General features: G+C 52.7%; 1 protein-coding gene and 1 long non-coding RNA gene across 5 annotated transcripts in view; one reads left to right on the top strand and one right to left on the bottom strand.

Moving 5' to 3' along the window:
- SLC8A1 (solute carrier family 8 member A1) overlaps nt 1-15,924 on the bottom strand; it is a 108,587-nt gene that overhangs the window by 84,352 nt on the left and 8,311 nt on the right. The window contains exon 1 of one of the 4 annotated variants that reach the window (XM_083832149.1): nt 9,369-10,439. The exons of the other annotated variants lie outside the window; for them this stretch is intronic. The gene's annotated coding sequence lies outside the window, so the exon portion shown is untranslated. Of the gene's footprint in view, nt 1-9,368; nt 10,440-15,924 lie in introns of those variants that run through there. 4 annotated transcript variants of the gene reach the window in all.
- LOC310897971 lies at nt 5,429-14,079 on the top strand. The gene is made up of 3 exons (XR_014582863.1): nt 5,429-9,188; nt 12,984-13,132; nt 13,626-14,079. It is a non-coding gene; the product is annotated as an uncharacterized lncRNA (long non-coding RNA).

The following is a 15,924-nucleotide window of genomic DNA, read 5'->3' as shown; positions in this document are numbered from 1 at the left end:
TGCAGAGACAAAAGGAAAGATGCACTGAGGCTGACCAGAGACAACAGATCTTCCTTTCTATCCAATTTATTTCCCACCTTTCCCAAATGTATAATCAAATTACCCTGTTACTCAAGAAGACCCATCTAATGAGCCCTAACCGTGTTATGATCACTGCAGCTTTCCACGTACAAATCTTTAGTTCAGCTATCTGAGCAAGGACTGAATCAGGTGCTACCAGTGGGCTAGCACCTACCCCTTTCAGCTACACGGATGTTTAATGCCATTTTCTCTCTCGTTGCTGAAAGTTTATGCCTTCAGTTGTGTTTTCTTGTTTCTCATCTAACTAAAACCCGCTATTTTGCTTCACGGCTGGCAGAAGTGTTTCACATTTCAAAATGATTGAGCACTCACGCATTGGAATTCAGGGTAAGAGCAGGAGGGGACAGGGAAATCTACTATCCTCTGATCATTTTTTGGAATATTTTTGTTCGCTGTAAAGGACATATTTTATAGCCTTTTCTTGCTCACAGTCCTTCCCGAGCATCTACTCCATATCTGCATAAAGCAAGCTCAAGCCTTGGCAAAACCATGCTCTTAACGGTACCTCGGTCATACGGCGCACCAGAAGGGCAGTCTTTAATTAATGATTTTGGAGCCATTTCTTCCACAGCGCATCACTTTGCACCTTCCCAAAACTGGAAAGAACCCCATATGCATCCAAGCATGGCTCTCTTGGCATGCTCTGAGAGGAAGCCTGTCCCTACGCTCTTTTCCCACTAGGTCAGCTTTGCTGGCTCCCCCTGCAAGGGCCTTTCTCACTCCATTTACAACATCAGTCATCAGGCATGACAGCAGTACTTGCCCTTGTCCTGCCTCAGGATTTTCCAGCAGTGTCGGGGAGCTGTTAAAGAGGTTTGCAGTTAGTTAACAGTGCATAAACCTACAGAGCAGATGCCTTAAATTACATAGAGATGCTTAGTGCAAAAACCTGAGCATGCTCAGTATTAAATTCTCAATTTTACTAGGCAATAAAAGCCAGATTCCTAGTTATTAAAGCTATATTTTCTCCTCAAGGAGAGCCTTTGCCATACTACATTTCTCCATTCCAAGTTAATTTAATCACATAGTACTTAAAAACGTTTCTATGAAGAGAGGAAAACGAGCATGTTGATACCTTTACCTTGCTGAAGCCTACAGAAGGCTGAACAGGTTTTGCTCGTAAAAAGAAAACAACACCCCAGAAACAAAACCAAGAAGAGCCTAGTCATGAAAGATAACAGCTTTTAAGAGAGGGGTAATATTCTCAGGTCCATGCCAGAGATGAGGACATGAGCAGGAGGCAGAGGCAACATCTCTGTAATACCTGGAAGGTCTTGCCCCACCATTTGCCATCTGCCTGCTCTCCAGTAAACACAGCGCCAGGCCCAAGAGTTCACAGAATCACGGAATCATCTGGATTGGAAATGACCTTCAGGATCATCATGTTCAGCCACCAACCTGACCTATGGAGTCCCATCACTAAGCCCTGTCCCTCAGTGCCACGACTGTCCCTTAGTGCCAGATGCTTAGCTGCACGCGCTTGGAGCTGCAGACCAGCCCATCTGTACTAAAGGCTGCATCCAGTGACAGCGTCCCAGCTGTCACCTGTGCTTAGATGTGACCCCAACGGGATGGCAAAGCTCACCTTCCCTCTTCCTTCTCAAAGAGGTCTTGTTTCTCAGCACAGCCGGGAACCAGGCTTGCTACCGAGCCAGCACTGCTGACTGCAAGCATACAGCCAGTCGTTCCCAGGGAGAAGCATTTACCCTCCAACAGGGACACACCAACGCCTCCTCGAAAAGGAGCGCCTGATCACCACCGCCCCTCTCCTTATGATGCAGAAATCACCCCTCCTCATCAGGGCAGGGGCTCGTTATGCAGGGACAGGCTGTGTGCAAAGGAAGAAGTGTCTGGAGGAGTGAGTACCATCTTGCACCCACGTTACGGGATCTACTCCTTAAAGAGATGTTGTAACGATGGATGAACGCCCTCCGCTCGATTTGCTTTTATTGAAGAATGCTGTAGTGGGATTATTGGGAGGGAAGAATAATACTGAAAATATATTAAGACAGTTATATGTAAATGGCATCTCCTCACTGGGAATTGTTGTTCTGTGCCGCAGCCCCCTCCCAATTTTCTAATTAAGTAAGGCAAAAGATACACCGAGCAGGAAGTGAGCAATTCAGAGAGCTGGGTGATAAGAACAGATAAGATGAACAAGAAAAAGCGTGTCTCCTGTATGAAGCTCAATTTAGAATACAGGAATTGTTCGCATCGGAAATCCTGCTAATGCTACGAGAAGCTCTTGCTGCTGGAGTCAGAAACCCCAAACATTGCTCCCCAAGTCACAGTCCCTAGACACCTTCTGCTTCCCAGAATGAAGGCTCTAGTCACTGCTTACAGATCTTAAGTATAAAATAAATGAAAACATGGTGTTTACAAAGAAGAGTACCTTGTTTTATGCCATTTTGCAGATAGCTAAGTTGAAACAGATGTGCGTTCGTGGTCATTGAAGTTTAGCCGAAACATTAATTAGTCACCCAACATCTGTAATCCCGACTGTGTTTCACTCTGCTTCAAACCGACTCTTGGAGATGTTTGATAAAGGGGCTGTCAAAACACAAGATGGCTTGGTATCTACTCTATTTATCCCAGATAACTCTTAAGCATTTAATTAATTAATTAATTTCAAAAATATGTAGGCTTAAGAAAAATTTAGTGTGGGCATAAAATATTACTCAGCTCTGTGGTTCTTCACCCTCTCTTTCTAAAGGGTAGTAGTTTCAATCAATAGGAAACTCAAAGCATCCACCTGCCCTTGTTCAGTTAATTTTCTCCCTGTGGCAAGTCAGATCCTTGCACATGTACAATTATTCAGAGCAACCAGGCATTGTGAAATCCCCTTGGCAAGAGGAGAAAACAGATGGTTCTAGAGAAAATATTATGCTTTGGGTCACTGATTTAGGTCATAAAGAATAGAAGAGTCCCATCATACTTTGGACCAACTCTGCAGTCTTAAAAGGATTTGAGCACTGGAAGTCTCAGCCAGAAAAAAAAAAACTACTCACTAAATCAGATTAATAAGTCACTTGAACTTTATTTGCCATGTTCTTCCCTTTCAAACATTCTAACACAAATATATATTTTTTTAATCAAGTCCCATATTTCGTTAAACAGGACGAACAAAGGCCTAGAGGCTTGCATCTGAGCAATCCATCTTTCTGGCCTTTCCATGCAGCTCTCCGTGTACAAACAACATTTTTCCCTGAGACAGCAGGAGAAAAGAGACGTGGAGCTTTTCTGGAGAGCCCAGATGGGTGGAGAAGGGCTGGAGCTTAATAAGGAAAAACACACCAGCCTTGGCAATGTGCAGGCAACCTTCTTTGAGTGGCCATAGCATCCAGCAACCCTATGTTGGACTTTCTCCAACATTCTGCAGTGTGGTCATCAAAAACATTCGGGTACCCCCCACCCTTCCTACTGGAACCAATTCATAATCAGCGTTATTAGCAGCAGGCTCAGGAATTATGGAGGGTTAGAAAATGCTTGGTCACAACATGCTGGCTACGCATACACAACCAGAGCCTGACACTCCAAATCTCTCTGAGAAGCAGCTGCTATAAAATTAGCAGTGTTTCTTTATTTGCACAGTCCAAAATAAACAACTCGGTCCCTGGAGACCCTCTTGCTTGGCATTTGCATGGGGTCTCGGCCCATGGTCAGCAGGCTGCTGCAAACCCAGCAGTAGGAATATTCCCAGACAAATCATTCATATTATTCTCTAACGAGAAGCAAGGCTACCAGAATGCCAGCCTTCCCTTCAAAGCCAACTTTGTTAGCTTTTCATTAAGGTGTCTCAATTGCATTTCCCAGCCAGGCCATCAACAAGAAAAGCAAACGCACGAGCTGGCTGTACACGTGTGGTGACGAACTGCAAGCTACCACCCTGGATCAGCACAGCCCTGCCCGTAAGCATCAACCCTACAACACAGGGCAGACCCAAAGCTCATTTTTTCCCCCGGATCCGGCTGCCTGGAGGCTTTCAGGTAGAGCTGGAGCTAGCCAGCAGAGCCAGCCCCCAGCTCACTTCCCAGAAGCTCCCCAAAGTGCCAGCAGCTGCTTTTGCAGTCACAAGAGAAAGCCTGCAAGGGGCTGCATGGTCCCTTTGAGGCAAGCTCAGTTTAGATCCAGACCCCAGCCAAGGGACATTTGGCCAGCCTTTCTTCCAGCCTTCAGTGCTGTAAAACCCCAGTTCTTGCCTGCAGCAAGGCTAAGAGGGCTGCAGAGATGTTTGCCTTCTGTCTGGAGAAGGGAGCTTGAGGTTTTCCCCTAGTCCTGGGCTTTACAAGCTGGTAGGAGAGAGCTCCTGCTGCCAGCTCGTGCTCTGGCCCCCCAGCTCCAGAGCTGCCAGATGGGGAGAGAGCAGCCTTTTAGCCTCTGCTCTGCCACGAGCTCCTCCAGGCTGAAGGAGCTCTCCTCCAGGCTGGCTGCGTGCTGCGAGCAAAGCCAGCCTGAAAGCTGCTCCGCGCTTCAGCAACACACAGCTTTTCCTTTGCAGCAGCCTCCCAAAAGTCCCACTCCCATCTGGGCATGGCACCCGGGCCGTATCCACTTTTAGACCCTCCCTGCTGCTTTCCTGCACCTTTGTGTGATGAAGTTCGCAGCCGTTTGCAACAGGCTGGTAGCAGCATCGCTGTTCAGAGCGCTGAAAAACCACCTCCAGGCTGGCTGCCTTTGTTACAGGGCTTGGGCAGGAAAGGTTGGGCTCACGAGGAAGGAGTGGCCACGCAAAAAGAGAGACTTTCCGTGGGGAATTATCTTTCCATCACTTGACAGCAAGCACTCCGCAACACAGAGCAGCTGTAACGCAGCAGCCTTCACACCGTCACAGCCGCCACCACAGCCACCCGGCTGTACCTACCCCACTACGACATCAGCTCCACAATAAGCATGGTTACAGTGAATTTACTGCAAGCCTGTATGGGAGAGTGTCCCCATGTTTTGTCACGGGTGCGCGGAAGGTGGGAGCTGCATCCTCTGAGACCTGAGCTCTCCAAATCCCTGCACCCCTTTCCCAGGTTCTCTTGAAGGAGAGCAGCACCTAAGAGTTAAATGCGAGGAGTTTTCCCGCAGAAAGCTTTATATGCCTCGTCTGCACGAGTGTACTTGTACCCAAAGCCCTGTCTCCAGAAGGCTAACACCTCTCCACCTCCTTCTGATCCTTCCCGGCCACGCTGGAGCCTGTACACCTGCGCCTCGTTGAAAGCAGCAATCTGCCTCACAGCAGGACAGCTTGAGCAAGCCCTGCGCTGGGAAAAGATGTGATGACTGTAGGAAAAAAAAAAAAAAAAAAAGCCCCAACAAATCAACTGGTCTCTGACCATCAGTCAGGAAATCAGCCAAGAGCCTAGGTGCAGCTTCCTGCAGCTGAGGGACACAAAGAGGATGCCAACAGCCCTGATCTGGACGCTGCCCCGTGGCGCAGCTTTGGTAAAAAGTAGCTCCTGCCAGCTGTGATTTTTACCCATGACAGCAAGAGAAAGAGATGAACGCCACGCTGGCTGGACCTCTGGATCCGTGGAGGAAAGCTGAGGTGTCCAAAAGCCACGTTGCCACGCAGGGCTGCGGAGTGCGATGGCACTTTAAAGGCAGCTTGGAAAGCCCTTGGCTCGCAGCCCTGCTCCTTCTTCCTTCCACCCAGCTCTGTCACTCCGAAACTGCTGGCATTCCCTGCCCATGACCCTCTGGATCTCCACATCAGGAAAATGATTTCCAGGCCGTCAGCATCCTGATTGCATCAGTACAAAACCCATCAAAACCTTTCCAAATATAGTCAGAGGCATGAGCCCTCCATGAAGCCAATCGAGTAAAATACACACCAGGCCACACTGTTTTCTGTAAAGGACATTAAAAAGTTAGAATAATTATCAGTCCGCAACTGATTTTTCCAAGTATCCTATCTATCTCTTGCATGCAGCATCCAATCCCCTCCCACAATCTCCCCAGCAACTTTCCAAAATAAACAGATAAATAGAGAAAATAAATCAGCCCCCATAAAAAATTTCAGCCAGATTGGTTGAATTTGGGGGCAGCTTGTAGAGATTGAGCTTGGAATTTATTTTTTTTTTCAGGGAGACTCCAGCTTTGCCTTTTAATGCATCGAGGCTGAGCGGCAAGTTGTCTCTTTTCTCTGCGATACACGAGCTCAGAGAGGAAAATGCCAGGAAACGAGAAGCAAGGGAGAAATTCTTAATTCTTAATTCTTTGCGCTGTATTTTTTTTAACATCTCTCCTCCTTGTTGCTGCTGTCTCCAGATCATTTCTCTATCCCTACCACCTGTTTTTTTTTTGTCTTGTCTTTATTGAGAAGCATCCAATTTCTCTGTAAAATGACTGTTGGGAGGATAAAACATCGCTAACAAACCTTGCGCTCCCAAGTAGGCTGGAAAGGAAGCATTTGCCCAGATCCTAGGGCTTCTGTAGAACAGGGCTTGCTCTCCTCTCTGCCTGCCTGTGCCCGTTTGTCCCCTGGGCTGGTAGCTCCGGGGTGGTCACCTGCGTGGTGGGATGTGCTCCTGGGCTCTATGGGGGGAAGGAGCAGAAGGCTTCAAGAGAGCAGAGCTCCCCTCTTTCCCCACCTCCCCGTGCCCATCCGGGGATGGAGAGCTGGGAGACGTCCCTGGGCATGTGCGTGGGGAAAGGGCTGGGGCAGCTTAATCTGGGCTGGAGGCCACCGTGGCACGCTCCGTCCATCAGCTGGGTGTCTCCATCCCTCAGCTGGGTGTCCAGCCCAGGCTGGTGGAGGGTGGTCATCACCCAGAGGCTCGCACCGCTGACTCTAGAGGGAGCCGGACACCGGAGCCGAGCAGACACATGGATTTTAGACTGCCAGATCTCAGGAAAGACAATTTGAGCCCCCGGGCATGCAGGGCCTGGGCCACCTGCCTCCAGAGCAGGGTTAACCACCCCTCCAACCCCCACCTCATCCACCTCCTGCGGCTCCCCAACAGCTCTTCACAGCAGCAAATCTCACTTCTATTTGTAGCCAGGTTTCCTTAGGAAGCCAGGCGTATGAAATCACACTTTCCATGTCTGTCTGTCTGTCTGTTCACCCCCCCCTCTCCCCCCAATTTCAGCTAAACTTGCCAGAGGGGTAGAGATAGTGGAGAAAGCCAAGTCCCTACGGGCTTCCTGAAAAGAGCTGGAGAGATACCATTCATGTACTGGGCAGGAGCTAAGCCCATGTGGGATGCCATAGTCCTGACAGCACCCCGAGCACCCCGCTGCAGACCCAGGCACAGCCAGGGTATCCGTGAGCTAGGAACACGTGTGGATCATGGCATCCAGCACGTGGGCTGCTCCAGGTTATCCACAGCACCCGTATCACACGCCATTTGTGTTGTCCAAGAGGAATGGGTTGGTCCTCAGGAGATGCCCATACCTTGGAGGACACTGGGCTTTATTACAAGGCGTGAGGTTCATTAGGATGCTGAACAGGGACTTTTCCCCCAGAAGCCAGCAGGGTTGTATGGCCCCAGCAATAGAACAGAAAACCAACTTCTGTCCTAGGTGCGATGCCAGGAAATTGCAACCCTGACGGTCCTGAGCAGAGCAGCACACCCCCAAAGAAAGGTCCGGACAGTAAAAGAAATGGATGTGCCCATGTGGCATCATCACGGTGCTGTGGGGACTCCTGAGAGCAAGGACACGAGCCAAGTCCATGCCGTGCTGGGTACAGCAGTGCCAAGAGAGCAAACCTGCTGCAGCCTGGGCAGACCCAGATCAGACATCTCAGGAGCAATTTACAACCAAAGACCTCAAAGAGCTCAGTGAGAGTTGGGTAAGAAGAAGCAGGCAAAATTTCCATGGCTTATCACTGCTATTTGATGTTGGCATTCAGGGATGCGAGGATAAAGAGTGAGTGCATCCTCAAACATCTTGAATGCAAACCCTGGTTCAGGGGAAGCTTTGAGCTCCCCAGCTCCCCAGCATTGGCTTTGGAGTTGTTTATGCATCCAGAGAAACAGAGCTGGTGGGTATGAGAGGATTCAACTTTCCTGGGGAGATGCTGGGGGGGGGGGTCTTGGCTTGACTGGTGGGTTCTGGCTCTAGAAATGCTTGGCTGTGCCCCTGTTGGGTTTAAATGCTGGGAAAGGGGCAAAGCTGCTCTTGAAGAACCAGCTGGAAGGAAAAGGTGAGAAGGAGACATGTATCAGATGCACCCAAGCGAGCACAGCTGCCTCTCTTTGGTGATGCCCACTGCCCCAGCCACACAGCACAGCTGTTTTCTCCCGGCTGCCATCACCACACCAGCGTGCAAGCATCCCACCTTCCCCTTTCTGAAAAAAAGCACACCTCTTCTCTTCGGGGCGGTGAGAAAGAGCACGAGAACACCACTGGGAGAGTGCCCAGGGGACCCCAGCCTCCCTTGGCCCCCACTTGCATCGCCTGACTCCCGGTTTTCCAGCACCCGGGACGGGAGGAACGGCTCCAAGCGGAGCGCCGGCAAGAGGAGCCCTGAAATCAGCCACTCGCACCCACACGCCTGTGACCTTGTGGTTTTACTACGGCTTTCCTTTCCAGGCTCGGGTCCTCTCCCTAGCGCCTGCTGCATTTCTCCAACGTCTCGGCCGCTCGCTTTTCGCCCCGGAGACAGAGCCGAGCGCTTGGCACGGCTCGGCGGGGAGGGAAGCAACAAGGCTACGATGAAAGAATTAAACTCGCGATGACGGAAGAGCCCCAGCCATGCTTCCACCTAGACAAAGCCTACGTGATGAGCGCTGCTGAACGCCAGCCCTTCTTCGGAAGGCACAGCCGCTCGGGGAGGGAAACGGGGATTTCGGCGTGGCTGCAGGTGCCTCTGACCACTCGCCTCGGCACCCGTTTCAAGGCAGAACCTCCCGGGGCTGGAGGCAAGGCAGCCCAGCTGAGGGCACCGCCAGCCCCGCCGGGCGGAGGCACGGCTCCCCCCGGGGGAAGATGCCCGTAAGACCCCCGGAGGAGGGGGGGGGGGGGGGGCGGCTCTCTCCAGCCCCCTCCCCGCTCCCGCACGCTCGACCCTCGGGGCGAGGGGAGGCACCCCTCTCCCTGCAGGCGCGCCTCCCGTCGCGACATGTCGCGACTGGCCGGCGGGGGAGGGAGGCGAGCCCCAGTCGCCTCGCCTAAAGGTACGGCGGCTGGCTTGCAAAAAGCATTCCCGGGCCGGGGGGGGGGGGGACACAGCGGCATCCCCCAGCGGCTCCCCATCCCCATCCCGCCTCCCCCCATCCCGGTACCGGGGACCCCCCCCATACAGCCCCCCCGATGCCGGGGCGGGCAGGGCGAGGGCCGGGGGGTCGCGGACCTACCTGTCGGGGGGTTTGGGGAAGGGAAGAAGGGGGGGGGGGGGCAGCAGCCGGAGCCGGTTCAGCAGCGGCGGGGCATCGCGGCGGGGCGCGGGGTGGCGGAGCCCCGGTGCGCGGCTGCGGCGGCGGGAGGGCGGGCGGGAGGAGGAGGAGGAGGAGGAGGAAGGGAGGGAGGGAGGGAGGGAGGGAGGGAGGATGAAGGGAGGGAGGGAGGGATGGAGGGAGCGCACACACGCACAGCCCCCGGGATGCGCTCAGCCAGCCCGCCCCGCAGGCAGCCTCCTCTCCCTCCGCATCCCTCCGGGGGCTGGGAGAAAACCGCCGGCCCTCCTCCTCCTCCTCCTCCTCCTGCTGCTGCTGCTGTTGCTGGAAATATTTCCCGATTTCCTCCTCGGAGCGAGGGACTTTGAAAGGCTGGGCTGGCTGCGGACCCACCCCCGGCCTCCCTGCCCGCCCTGCCTGGGGCAGCCCCCAGCCCTGCCCCGCTTGACCCCGGGTCCCGATCCTGCCCCCTGCAGCTTCCCGGGGCGAGCCCGACCCCATTTGCGCCCTGCAGGACAGAGGGAGCTGCTGGCAGGCGCTGCCCCCCCGTACGCCCTCCTCTTCCCCCAGCCCTGGGTTAGGAAGCCCCAGGAAGGATGGTGCCAGGGGTGCCCGTGTTATCCCCATTGCTGCTGTGGGGAGGCAGCAGGCTTGGGGTGTCCCAAAGGGCCCTGGTTTGGGGTTCAGCTCCCCCCTCGCATCCCCAGCATCATGGTGTTTGCAGAGGGCAGTGGGTGCCGTGGGGCTGTAGGGTGACAGGCAAGGGGCATACAGATCGTTTAGCATCCTCCCGAGACCTGTTTCTGGCCACCTCCAGGCCAGCCCCTGAACCCTCTGAGCCTCCTGTCCCCACAGGAGGGTCAGTGGGTTTGGGAGGCCCCGCGGGAAGCCAGCAGCCCCAGACAGCCCAGCAGAGACGGACTTGGTGCACCTCAGGTTGGCCCAAGTGCCCTTCCTGTGGGCAATTCCCCTGCCGCCGCGCCTGAGCAGCTCCTCCACCCTCCGCTGGCTCCAGCAAGGAGCAGATGAACCCGTTGTCTCGCCCTCCAGGCAAAACTGTGAGTTTAGAAACTTAAAATAGGACCAAAGCTAATAACCCTTGCACTGGTAGCCACAAGCACCCGGCGACCCTGCGTGGCCCTCCTGCTCAGGTGCAACACGAACCCAGGAGAAGCAGAGCCACTACTGCAGCTCCTGCCCTGTCCTACCCCTTCTCCCCCTCATCTAGTCCACCTGTAATTTATGCCACCACCGGCTTGTTTGTGGACTTCATTTGTGCTTTTCTTTCTTTCTTTTTTTTAAATTTTTTATTTCATTCTTTTCTGGTGGGGAGGGTGACATTTCCGCATCACCATTTTCTTCCAGCAGGAATGGGAAACTACATTTCTTTGGTTGGGATCTGGTGTCGGACACGGATAACATCACAACACCCTTTTTTAAAGCTCTCTGTGATGAGGTGACGAACCAGCAAGCCAGCTAGCTGTTATTAGCATTACAGCTGCGATCGGTATGTAGTTCTGGTCTCACTTTAAAAGCTTATTGCCTACACGCTGGGTGAACATAATTTCCGAATCACTTGGCTTAGAGAAGACACTTTTTTGTGTCCAATAGCTAACTGACTGTCAGCCTCACCGCTTTTAAACTCTTCAGGGGAAGAACACAGTTGCATCTGGCCACGCGTGGTAATTGGATGGGACTCGATTTTCCCACCAGGGTGACTGATGTAGAGGGAGCACAACTAAACGGGGCACCAGACCCGGCTCCGGACCTGGCTGTGTCTCCCTGGTGCTTGGTTTGGCAGCAGCTGCGGGACGCAGGGCGCTGCACAAGGAAACCAGCTCGCTCGCAGCAAACACAATCCCTGCCGATGCTCCTTGCCCCACACGCTGAAATCTAATCGCTGCAACGGTAAGCAGTGCGGCTCAGATTTTAATTAGCTGTCAGCCGTGAAGCTCTCCCTAAAGCTCCCCGTTTCCCTCGGTTGTGTTGCTGACCTACTTCCCAGCTCTTTCGCTGATCACGGCGCACAACTCCTCGGGAGCACCAGGACGCTGGCTCTGCTAGCTGGTGAGATGCTCCCCGAAAAGCCAGGCACTTCCCCAGCCCGCCTCTCCCTGCCTGCCCCCGGGCACGCTCCTCTCTCCCAGTGCCTCCTGCCCAGACCCTCGGGAAGGCTGCTCCAGCCTAAGGTTGTTTTGGGACATCTGTGGAACAGGGGCTGGAGAAAACCAAAGCCTGTCAGCATTCGTGGTGGTGCTCGCTAGCCCATGCAATCCCCCCTGCCTTGTATCGCCCAACTTTAACCATATGGGACAGAAAAGGTGAAAGGAGATGTGGTGTTATCCCACCCGTACCGCACAGCTGCCTTCATCTGCTAGGAAAGTTCTTGATTAGGAGGGATGTGAGGCCGAGAGGCTGGCAGAAGATGTCCCCCCACTCTCCAGACCCTCTCACACATCTTTCCAGGCACATTCAGACCTTTGTTTTTCAAAGTCCCCAAGTGAAAGGTGGAGCTGGGCTGTGAAAGAAAGAGTCTAACTTGGGGAGTATCTCCCTTTCCTTCCCTGTCTCTCTTTGCAGCCATGCAAGTGAACACCTACCATTGCAAACACACTTACAACCACTAATTGCAGTCACAAAATCATGGAGCTTCTCATGCCGGTGCTAACGAACGGTTCATTCATTCATTCATTCATGCACACCCACAGCTCTTTCCGACAGCAGCCCGCATCTCTCTGCAGTCGCTGGAGGAGGTTTCTGGGTATTGTCTACGTACGCAGAGCAGAAAGACAATCCCTCCCTGCAAATAAAGGAGTTAGTGGGCTGCAGAGCCTACAGGACAGGATGGTGCAGGCCAGTTCTCTGCTCAGTACTTTGTGAAGATGTGTGAACTCCTGCATGCTTCAGAGGAGTGGGTCACAACCCCCTAGATATTTCTTGTGTGGGAAATTCCTGCCTTAAATTCCCTGTAAAAGAGATGAGGGGCCAGGGAAAGGGCAGCCTTCGGCCCAAACACAGCAGGATCATCTGTCCCACCACTCTTTCTTGGCCTTATCTGGAGCGTCCCCTCGGTGGGATGCTTGGGCTTCTGCTCCAGCTTTTGTGGGTACGGATAATGCTGGAGGATAACCAGCGAGCCCTCGTCGGTTAGTGCTTAGTCTTTTCCGTCCTTGCTTTCCTTGAGTCCCTCAGGAGATGCCAGGGAGATCCTGCAGGAGCAGATGGGATGTCACCTCTGTCTTGCCATCCATCTGTCACCGCTCCTCGCTGCAGCAGTCCTGAGCGCGCGCCCGCTGAACCTTCGCTGGCTCCCCTCTGCATGTTCTTGGCAGGGACCTGGAGATCCCTGCAAGTTGTATTTCCAAAAAAGATATTTCTAAACATAGTTTCCAGCAGTCTGAGCATTCACTTTCACTGTAACCTTCACACCAGCCTTTGCTGGTTGGAGGATAAATCAGGCACTTAGAAATGTGAGGGGCAGCGTGGGACACGGCGGTGAGTAGGAAGGGCAGCTCTGTGCTGTACACCTTATATTTCTCTTTAAGCTCTCCAGCTCTTTCACCGTATCTGTTACAGTCCGAGGTCTGATGATCCTGGGGAGCTCTGAACACACAGCAGTGGTCCATCGGCCAGGCAGAGGGCTTAGATGTCGAAGGTGTCTTCTACCCCTGGAAAACCGAGTGCTAAGACCCAGGGAGAAGGCAATACTCAGCGAGGGCATTTGGGTAAGTCTGTGAAAAAACTGGCAGCTTGTGGTTTGCTCTCACTGTGATGCTCTGGGAGCCTGCAGAGGTAACTTGAGAAACTCTGCTTGTGCCACTCGCAAGCTTTCCCCTGAGTACTTGCTCTACTCCACGTTTCACAGAGGTTTAAATAAATCCAGAGCACCCATCGGTGGGCAGAGCACTCAACAGCTTGGGAGAGCTTTTTCCTGGAGGAAGGGCTGATGTGTGGCAGACCAAAGAAGGTCTTTGCACGGGAAACCACCTGGCTGGGTTGAAAGCAGAACTAGCTGTAGGGTCTGGGGATGGAATTAGGGAGCCTGGGAACGGGGAGGGCTGCAAGTATTTTGCAAACGTCTAGTGAGCAAAACAAGACACACGCTTTGAATGCAGCCCCAGAATCTCACTTCTCCTTTGAGTAGAAACTCAAAAGCCTTCTGGCAGCTGTCATTTGTCTCAGCAGCACCAACATCTCACTCCTGTCCCTGTTCCGCAGGCCAAAACCGCCTCCTAGCCTGAGTCACTGGAAAACGAAGGACCAGATGTCCCCTGCTTGACTGCCTGTCCCTTAACATCTTTTCCCACCAAAAATAAAAAAATAATAAAAAAAAAACTTTAGCTGTTACAAAACTGCAGAATACAGGAACTAGAAATGCAGATGCAAGGTCAATTAATTGAAATAAATTTCCCAGTGAAAGCAATAGCCTGGGGACTCAGCTGCCTCCAGAAGAGCATCCTGCAAGGGGCCCCGGAGCAGCAGTGTGCCAGCTCTGGGACACCACTAAAACGGGGCAGGCACGAGCACTCCCTGGTTGAAGCACCAGCTCTTTTCACAGCCATCCCAAGCCTGCCCTGGCCAGGAGAGAACCTGGCTGAGCAACAAGAAAAAAAAAAAAAGCCCTCCTCTCCCCCCAGTGAAACAAAACCAGAATTAAAATGTAACCGAATGGTGTGTCCTCTGGGTTTGCCTTCTGTTTTCGAAACCTAGGGTTTTCATGTTTTCCAGTTTACTTGGTAACCAGAAGGGAGTTAAAAAAAATAATGAGAGAGATGAAATATTGGCATGTAACCCTGTGCCTCTAGGAGCTGGGGCTCGAAGAAAAAAACAAAGCACAAATACCACGGCGATGTGGCAAGACCTGGAAAGCTGTGCATTGCCAGCTGAAGACTGTGTGATGTTTCCTCGGCATCTCCAGTGTCACACGAGGCCACATCCCTCATTTGATTTTAATGCCATGCTCCCATGGCCATCAGCGGGCAACCAGGGGTAAATCAGACGTAGAGCATGGCTCTGGCTGCGGCCCCTGGTCATGAAGGTAATTTGGCCTCCTCTGCACCATCAGTCTGCCAGCCTTGAGCCAGGCTGGGTGCTCCAGGGAGAAGAGACCTTTTCATTAAAAGCAAGAAGGGACTGACCTCAGCTGCTTCGGAGCACCTTATTTATATTTTATTTATATATTCCGAGCTGAGAAAGCAGCTGGAGCACCTTGCAAAAACCAAGCCCATTAGACAAGAGGATGTGAAATGACTTCTCTTAAAGGGAAGCTAGCTGGTCTTCCCTCTAAGGGGCTCTAACCGGTGCTGTGCTGGCAGGGTGGCCTGAAATCTTCCTTTCCTCTTTGCTGCTCCAACTCTGCCTTCCTCTGCCTCAGCCCTGCCTCATCTCAAACAGAGAGGGGAGAAGGAGAAGAAGAGCAGATTTAGCTTACAGATAACCTAATGGCTATGGTTTTGTTTTGTTTTGTTTTGTTTTGTTTTTGGGGTGGAGATGAGGCTGGGACTTTGGAGAAATGAAACCGCACTGTTTGTGAGGCTGTGTTCTCCATTCAAATCCCCCATGTTGTCACGTGCCAGCCCTGTTCCCCACCTGGAGTTTCAAACCCGGCCTCTTCCAAAGCTGTTCAGAGCCCAATGGCTTCTGCACGGCTTTCCAGATTGCACGGTGCCTTAACACAACAGAAGCTGGTACTTTGCCACCCACCTCTTGGTCAGAAACCCCCAGGTCTCTTGCGAAAATCTCCTGCTCATGTGGGGAGCCGTGCTCCTGGCGAAACGGCCTGGGTTGTGAGGCTGTGCTCCCGGGTTTGTGAGCGCAGGAGGGACACGGGGGGTGTGTGTGTGTGAACGTGCGCATGCGTGCAGATGTTTCCTAACTCAGATTGTGCAAGCCCCGACTTCTTCCCTCTGTGTTTGTGCTTACTCAGATGAACTCTTGCTCTCCTGCGAGCGCTCCCCATCTCTTCAGCGAGTGAGACAGTTTCCTGTACGTAGCTGTCAGTCCGGGAACGCAGGCTGCTGCGGCGCTTGTGCATGTGCAGGCTGGAGACCAGGGAGGAGAACAGAGCAGGGACCTCGGGATTCACACGTGCCCCGGCTCTGAACCCTAGCTGCTGCTGCACCTCCTGCCCCACCAGGGTTTTCATCCTTTGTTTAGCTCCCTTCCACGTGCATCACGCACACTAAGATAGCTTCTGGATGCTGCCACCTTCAAGACACCAGTGTGCTATTTCTGGTATTTGTGCCAGGGCTGTTAACAGTGTCTGGTATTTTACTTGCCATCAGTAGACTCCAGAGTTAACAGCTGTATTTATATGAGCAGTGGCGTTAGGAAGGTGGGCAGCAGCTGCAGAGCCACCAGCGGGAAGAAATGAGAGAAGTGAGAGATCTAGAAGACCTGATCCAAGAGGAAACATTGCAGGAACTCAGACTATCACGTTAAGAGAAGACATATCCTCATAAAGCCGAAGGAATAGATGTCTCCCACTCCTACTGTCAATAAGATAAGAAGTCAAGAG

The sequence above is a fragment of the Anser anser genome (genome assembly GCF_964211835.1).
Source record: "Anser anser genome assembly, chromosome: 3".
NCBI classification, from domain to species: domain Eukaryota; kingdom Metazoa; phylum Chordata; class Aves; order Anseriformes; family Anatidae; genus Anser; species Anser anser.
This window is presented reverse-complemented; position numbering and strand designations above follow the sequence as displayed.